Source organism: Schistocerca piceifrons, chromosome 7 (genome assembly GCF_021461385.2).
Source record: "Schistocerca piceifrons isolate TAMUIC-IGC-003096 chromosome 7, iqSchPice1.1, whole genome shotgun sequence".
Classification (NCBI taxonomy): domain Eukaryota; kingdom Metazoa; phylum Arthropoda; class Insecta; order Orthoptera; family Acrididae; genus Schistocerca; species Schistocerca piceifrons.
The window spans coordinates 335,524,063-335,532,438 of NC_060144.1; the positions used below are offsets into that span (position 1 = coordinate 335,524,063).

Sequence of the window (8,376 nt, forward strand, 5' to 3'; positions counted from 1 at the left end):
ACTTCATAGGCATGGTACCTGTGGACTTGAGGAACCCCCTTTACATTTCATTATGCAGTAAACTTTAAGTAGATTGTATTGAAAGATCACAGTTCCATGACTGCTGAATACTGCTTAGTACTCAAATATCAGTCAACATTTCTTTTACATGTTCTATTTTTCTGCATACTCTCCATTGCCTTCTGTGACCTTATGTCTGTATTGTGTAAGAGCATTTACTTCCTGTTGATAAAAGCTCTTGTCTTGTGTTTGTAGCCATTTTTTCACTTCTTGAATGATGCTGTCATCGTCTTCAAAGTGTGTCCCACATAGAGAACCCTTAGGTGGCCCAAACACATGGAAGTCTGAGGGTACCAGGCATGAGTTATACCATGGATTAGGCAATGGTGTCCAACTCAATTTGGCAATGTATTCTTGAGTTCTGAGACTTGTGTGTGGATGTGCTCTGGGGATTCTCATCAGACTGAAGACTTCAGACACTGTTCTCAAGTTTGTTCATATTCTTTACACATCCATCTGAATCAATGGCAACACATCCATGAGAATTATATCATCACTATCCCAAAACATTGTTATCATGACTGTCAAAGAGGGACTTCCTTTAATTTCATCTTTTTTACTAATTGTGGGTAGTGTCACTCACTCCTCTGAATACCTCTTTGTTTCTGGCTCAAAATGATGCATTCAGATTTTGTCACATGTAACACTCTATGACAGAAAGGCCTCTCCATTGCCCTCATGTTGCTCCAACAGCTCAGGTGAAAAGGCTTTTCTTTAAATCTATGGTCCATTGTGTGCATTTGTGGATCCCAAATCGAGCACACCTTAGAATATCCAAGAGTCTCAATCATTGCATTCACTGTTCCAATGGAGCCAGTTGTCGAGTTGCAATGCGCTGATCTGCACAAATGATTCAACATGTCAGGAGCAGTGGCTGTAATAGGACATCACAGTTCTGTACTTGTTGATGCTTTAATTCTCTTTACCCTACACCCAACGGTACTATCAACTGCATCATTATCATACATGGCACACAAATATTTATGGATTTGCACCACAGTTTATTTTTCTGTCACCAAGAATTCAGTTACGTCACATTGCTTCTTACAAGTATTTTGCTTTCACACCACTCTGTGGTACATTACTGCTCTACCATCTGTCTGAATTGTTTGACACTTTTTTCCTCTTCTCTCTTCACTACTTCATCTCTCAAAGCTGTCCATTCACCCTCTGTCATATTCATTTCACCTATTTCAATTAACTGTTGATTAAAACTCCCACTAAAACTCGACCACCTCTGATTTGTTTGACTTATCCAGGCCCCCTCCCCTAAATTTCTTACATTACTACAATTTCATCATTTTCAATCTGCGTTTCATAACCAGCAAATTATGATCAGATTCCACATCTGGTCCTGAAAATGTTGTGCAATTTAAAATCCATTTTCGAATATCTATCTAAAACCTTTCAGTACTTCTAGGTTGCTTCCATATATGCTACCTTGTTACATGATTCTTACATGAAGGCTATGCAATAGTTAAGTTGTTCTCGGCACAAAATTCTGCAAGGCAACTTCCCCTTATATTCTTGCCCCCCAGTCTATATTAGCCTGCTATTTTTACTTCTCATTTTCCTATCATCAAATTCCAGTTACCCATCACGATTACATTTTCATATCTCCCCCCCAACAAACTGAAGAAACTTCTTTTGCGGAGCTAGTAGGCATGTATACAGGGGTTGGCCAAAAGTATGGAAACACCAAAAACACAGCACTTTAAAGTGCCTAATACTTCATAGGAAACCTGTTGGCTTTCAAAACAGCTTCTAGACATCTCAGAATGTATCAATAAGGGTCCTCTTTGGTTTTCAAGGGATCTTATACTTGTCTTCTTGCAAAATATTGGCAAGTTAAGGTAACAACAGTGGAGGTGAACAGCAATCACACATCACTCTCTTCAAAGTAGACCACAAAGGCTCAATAATATTGAGACCATGTGATAGTGTTGGCCAGAGGAAGTGCAACACATCCTCACAAAACCAGTCCTGGACAATGCAAGCTGTGCGAATATGGGCTGTTGCCTCAGAATACAGAATCACCATTGGGGACAAACTTTGTACCATGCAATGTATCTGATCACCCAAAAAGGTCATGTAGTCCTTGGCAGTAATACAATCTGGGAGAGTAACCATGGGGCCCATTAAATACCATGATATGGCTGCCCAAACCATCACTAAACCCCCACTCTGTTTCAGTCTTGGGACATAACCTCAGCCAGAAATTGGAAACGTTGTGAAACGAGATTCATCCTGCTAGATGACTTTCTTTCATTACTTAATAGTCCAGGTTCTGTGACTTTGCCACTACGATTTCCTATCATGGCCATTTTCATTACTGATAAGTGGTTTCAGAATTCCAACTTGTCCTTCAGTTCCCCATATGGAGCTCCCTTTGTGTTTTGGTGCCAACAGGATTCACAGGTGTGATATTCAGTTCTAGTGACTTTTGCGTGCTCTTACCTTTTGTCACAGTCCTCTTCAATGACCATCTGTCATGATCACTCAACACATTCTTTTGTCCATGTTCCGACTTAGCAGATGGTGTTTCTCTGTATGCAGTATAAATCTTCAACACTATGCCTCTTGAAACACCAAACACATTGAAACTTCCTGGCAGATTAATACTGTGTGCCGGACCGAGACTCGAACTCGGGACCTTTGCCTTTCGCGGCTCTACCAACTGAGCCACCCAGGCATGACTCACGCCCCCTCCTCACAGCTTTACTTCTGCCAGTATCTCGTCTCCTACCTTCCAAACTTTACAGAAGCTCTCCTGCGAACCTTGCAGAACTAGCACTCCTGAAAGAAAGGATATTGCGGAGACATGGCTTAGCCACAGCCTGTGGGATGTTTCCAGAATGAGAATTTCACTCTGCAGCAGAGTGTGCACTGATATGAAACTTCCTGGCAGATTAAAACTGTGTGCTGGACTGAGACCCAAACTCGGGACCTTTGCCTTTTGCGAGCGAGTGCTCTACCATCTGAACTACCCAAGCATGACTCATGCCCTGTCCTCACAGCTTCACTTCTGCCAGTACCTTGTCTCCTACTTTCCAAACCTTATAGAAGCTCTCCTGCAAACCTTGCAGAACTAGCACTCCTGAAAGACAGAATACTGTGGAGACATGGCTTAGCCACGGCCTGGGGGATGTTTCCAGAATGGCAATGGCAAAGTTCCCGAGTTCGAGACTCGGTCCCGCACATAGTTTTAATCTGCCAGGAAGTTTCACATCAGCGCACACTCTGCTGCAGAGTGAAAATCTCATTCTGGAAACATCCCACAGGCTGTGGCTGAGCCATGTCTCCGCAATATCCTTTCTTTCAGGTGTGCTAGTTCTGCTAGGTTCGCAGGAGAGCTTCTGTAAAGTTAAGATGGTAGAAGACGAGATACTGGCAAAAGTAAAGCTGTGAGGACGGGGCATGAGTCGTGCTTGGGTAGCTCAGTTGGAAGAGCACTTGCCCGCGAAAGGCAAAGGTCCCGAGTTCGGGTCTCGGTCCGGCACACAGTTTTAATCTGCCAGGAAGTTTCATATCAGCGCACACTCCACTGCAGAGTGAAAATCTCATTCTATCAAACACATTGCCTCCGTCGATTACAGGAGCACTCAACAAACGAGCACCAACAGTTTGACCACAACTGAATTCTTTTGGGTCTGACATAATACACTTGCAATTACACAAAAGACTTTTCTGACCACGACTGACACTTGCAACATACTGAGGACTTTGCACAGTTGCCATTGATGGTCACATACAACAGCACAGCCTGCAGGCTTGGCTACATCTGTATTTATATTCAAGCATGCATTCCTTCCAGTGTTTCCTTATTTTTGTCCAACCTCTGTGCATTTATTGTAGTGATGGGTCTTGGCTTTATGTCTGTCTTGGCAACAACAACTTGTTTGCTTTGCCATTCATAATAGCTGGACCACATTCCTGTTTTCATATTCTTTATTATACCTACTCCTGAATTACTTTTATTTGATTTTGTGTATCTGTTGGACTATAAATGTAGATGATAAGTTCACCTTATTTTAGATATTGTACTACTGCATTCTGAAATAGCCTTGATTTTACATACAGTATATATTTATTGCAGGAATGCAAGTCGCTGAATCAGGTGTTAGAGTTTTATGCCTGTTTAAGGTGAATACTACATTAAATGTTTAAGGAAAGAAGTCTCCAATGAATGAACAGAGGCACTACAAAAAATAATAATAATAATAATAATAATAATAATAATAATGTTAAGACAAGTTATTAAACATTCCAAACGGATGTATAAAAACTATATTCATGTTGTAACAAATAAAATTAAATTTATGTGGAGCTCATCAGATATGGACTGATTGATAATAAAATAAGTGAAAACGGCAATAAGAAAATCTTTGGTCCAGCCAAAATTTGTACAATAATGAATAATGGCATTCTGTCCATGAAGACTGAATCAAAATGCAATCTTGCAAAACCCCAAAGTTTATTACTAATAACCAGATAAATAGTAAAAACTATCAAGGAACTGAATGTACATTCATCCAGCATTGATGGTATACTTTGCCGGTCATAAAGAAACGCATAAAAAATTTAGTGGCTCATCTAACACGTTTGTGTAAATTTGGTCAGAATTGCTGAAAACATCTAAGGTCATCCAGATTCACTCAATGAAAGAGAAACATAATTTGTGTACTTCCTACCCAGTTAATTTGATATCCAGTTTCTCAGAAGTGTTAGAAAGAGCAAAAAATTGGCAAAATTCATTAACAAAAGAACAAATTAATAATGAAAGAACTAAAGACAATCTTTCACTGTTTCACTGAAATATAGAGTAGTTGACAGGCACATAGATAAGACTGTGTGTGTGTGTGTGTGTGTGTGTGTGTGTGTGTGTGTGTGGGTGGATGGGTGTGCATGTGTGTGTTTTTCATGTATTTGTTAACGTCAGTTATTTCTTAAGGAGAATGCTGTTTGAAAGCTCAGTAGTTTTTTTTATGTGCCTGTTGACTGCTCAGTGTGTCAGCTTCACCGTGAGTTGTTGCCTTTAGTCCTTCCATTATTCATATTTCATCCAAAGCTTTCCAGTACCATAACAAGAACGGTCTACAAATTTGCATCTTGGCTGCATTCCCAGAAATCGTTACAGGATCATTTAGTAATCACGAAAGCGTTACGGAGATGATAGATAAACTCCAGTGGAAGACTCTGCAAGAGAGACACTCAGTAGCTCGGTACGGGCTCTTGTTGAAGTTTTGAGAAAATACCTTCACTGAGGAGTCAAGCAGTATATTGCTCCCTCCTACGTACATCTCGCGAAGAGACCATGAGGATAAAATCAGAGAGATTAGAGCCCACACAGAGGCGTACCGACAATCTTTCTTTCCACGAAAAGTACGAGACTGAAATAGAAGGGAGAACCGATAGAGGTACTCCAGGTACCCTCTGTCACACACCATCAGGTGGTGTGCGACCAAGCGAGGTGGTGCAGTGGTTAGCACACTGGACTCGCATTCGGGAGGACGACGGTTCAATCCCGTCTCCGGCCATCCTGATTTAGGTTTTCCGTGATTTCCCTAAATCGCTTCAGGCAAATGCCGGGATGGTTCCTTTGAAAGGGCACGGCCGATTTCCTTCCCCATCTTTCCCTCACCCGAGCTTGTGCTCCGTCTCTAATGACCTCGTTGTCGACGGGACGTTAAACACTAATCTCCTCCTCCTCCTCCAGGTGGTGTGCGGAATATGGATGTAGATGTTGATACTGCTAAATAAGAATGTATATACAGTGTTCTTCAGTTCGTAGTAGCATGAGGCAAGTAACAGAAACATTCCTTGGCATAACAAAAGCATTTATCCAGGTGCACTTGTTGATCAAACTGTTCATGGGTGTACTGATGTTTTGTAGTGTCTGATGGACACAATATTTCAGCAATCAGACCTGTTGCCATCATCAAGTGCACTGCCAAGCAGCTGAGAGTATGTGGCTGATTTATATCCCTCCCCCCTACTCTAGCCATTCCCTACATGGCCCATGCCCGAAGGTGTGTGTTGGTGTTTGGGGATGCAATGGTGTTGTCATCTGTGGCAGCATGGGTTTAGTTACTCTGGACACCAGATTGGTATTTTTGCAGAGTGTCTTCTTAATTAGACCCAGTACTGGTTTCCAAGTCTTACTGAGATTATAGCTACAGTCCTAATTGATGAGATTTCCCTGGCGCGAATTTGAATGGTCTCTCTAACAATGCTGTCCCAGTACTTTGAAGTCTGTGCTGAAATCCTGGTACTTTCGTATTTCATCCCCTGATTAGCAGATAAACAGTGCTCTGTGACCATCAACTTGTTTGGCTACAATAGTTGAATGTGTCGCTGGTGTTCTCGGCATCGATTTTCGATAGTGCGCACTGTTTTTCCCATGTATGTCTTGCCACATTGGCGAGGAATCCGATATACCCCAGCCTTCCAGAAACCAAGGTCATCTTTGACACTTCCCAATAATGCCAGTGTTTTATTGAGTGGCCATATGACTGTTTTTACTCAGTATTTTTACTGTATGTTCTAATTTTTCCTGATAATGCATCAGCGTATCGTATAAAGGCGGTGGCAACCTCTTCCGTATACACAGGTAGTAGTGTTGTGGTGGGGTGGAGAGTGTGCCTAATCTGCCATTCTGAGTAACTGAATTTTCAAAACACATTTCTGGGGGTTACTGTTCCTGGAGGCAGGCTACCTGCATCTAAGATGGTGTGCACCTTGTGTACTAGTGTTTTTAGTACTCTATTCTTCCGTGCCAGGTGTTCACAGCTGTCTGCATGCAAATACAGGCCAGTGTGCATTTTCTTCCGATACACACCATACCCCAGAGAGCCGTCAGCTCTTGTCTTGACCATGACATCTACGACTGCTAGTCTTCCTCCTGCTTTGGTCTTCATAGCAAATATTAAGATGGAATGTATGGGGTTCAGGTGTGCAAGGAGGTCAAGGAATTTGACCATTCCGTGAACCCAGATGGCGAATGTTCCATCCACATAATGGAAAATCAAGAGGGTTGGCATTTGGATGACATCACGGCTTCTTCCTGAAGTAGTCCATATACAACCACAGGCGAGAGTGCGCTGGCTGTAGTGACTCCATCCATTTCTTCATAGCATTCCCCACTAACCAAAAACTGATGGCAGTCAGGACGTGCCTGAAAAGGTCAATAATCTTCCTGTCAAATTTCTGACCAGTGAGTTCTAGTGATTCTCATGGATGCATCCTGTTGTATAGCAAAATAACATCAAAGCTGAGTCCTTCAGTCTAAAGTTATTGAGGCATTTCACAAAATCCACAGGATGTGATGCTGGCATTTACCCACATAAGGGCTTGGTATTTCTGTCAGAAGTTTTGCCAGCAAGTATTAGAAATCCTGATATAGCTGACAATGAGCAGTCTTGGCAGCACTAGTCCTTGTGGTAACTATTTTTTGATGGCCTACTCTGATAAATCTGAGTCCTTGAGGATCATAGTGGTCTTGTACTCCACCCTGGTGGGATCAGTGTCGATCTTCGTGTAGAAGTTGTCATCAACTGACGTGCTCTGCATCTTCTCAGTGTGGTCTTTGTGGAGGAGAACAACATTAATGTTGCATTTGTCAGCAGGGAAGACAACAATCTCAGAGCACACACTCAGGTCCTGAAAGCCTACACTCTCTTTGCTGTTAATGTTTAACTGTGTAAGCTTGGTCTTCATCAGAACGTGATAAGTTTCACAACATACTTCTTCATCAGCTTCAGGCAGTAGTCACACTGCAACCTGTTCAACTGCACTGACCATGTCCTCGACCAGTGAGAACTTAGGAGTGGGAGCAAAATTAAGTCCCATCTCCAGAACTGAAGCTGAATTGCCACTCAGTTGCATTTTAGTAAGATTCACAACAGTCTTGCATGGAGTCTCCAGTGATGATCTGCCAACAAAATGTAAAAATTTTGATGTTTTATGTCCTGTAGCCTTCCTATGTGCGGAATCAGCTGCCACCTGGGTAACGCCATGACCAGTCCCAGGTCCATAAGTTGCATCCCATTAAGTCAGCAATCACAGAGCACTGTGTGTCTGAGAATAATGAGATGGAATACAAACATACCAGACTTTAGCACAGACTTGGAAATACTAGACAGTGTCATTAGAGAGGCCATTTAAATTCATACCAAGGACAATCTCATCGGCTAGGACTGCAAGGACAATCTCATCGACCAAGATTGCAAGGACAATCTCATCAACCAGGACTGTGGCTATAAACTCAGCAAGACCTTGGAACCAGCACTGGGTCTAATTAAGAAGATATGAAGCAAA

At 42.1% G+C, this 8,376-nt stretch overlaps 1 non-coding gene across 1 annotated transcript; it reads left to right on the plus strand.

Moving 5' to 3' along the window:
- The first annotated feature begins 5,524 nt into the window (after positions 1-5,524).
- Positions 5,525-5,597, plus strand: Trnaa-cgc. Its single transcript has one exon. It is a non-coding gene; the product is annotated as a tRNA-Ala (tRNA).
- The last annotated feature ends 2,779 nt before the right edge of the window (positions 5,598-8,376 follow it).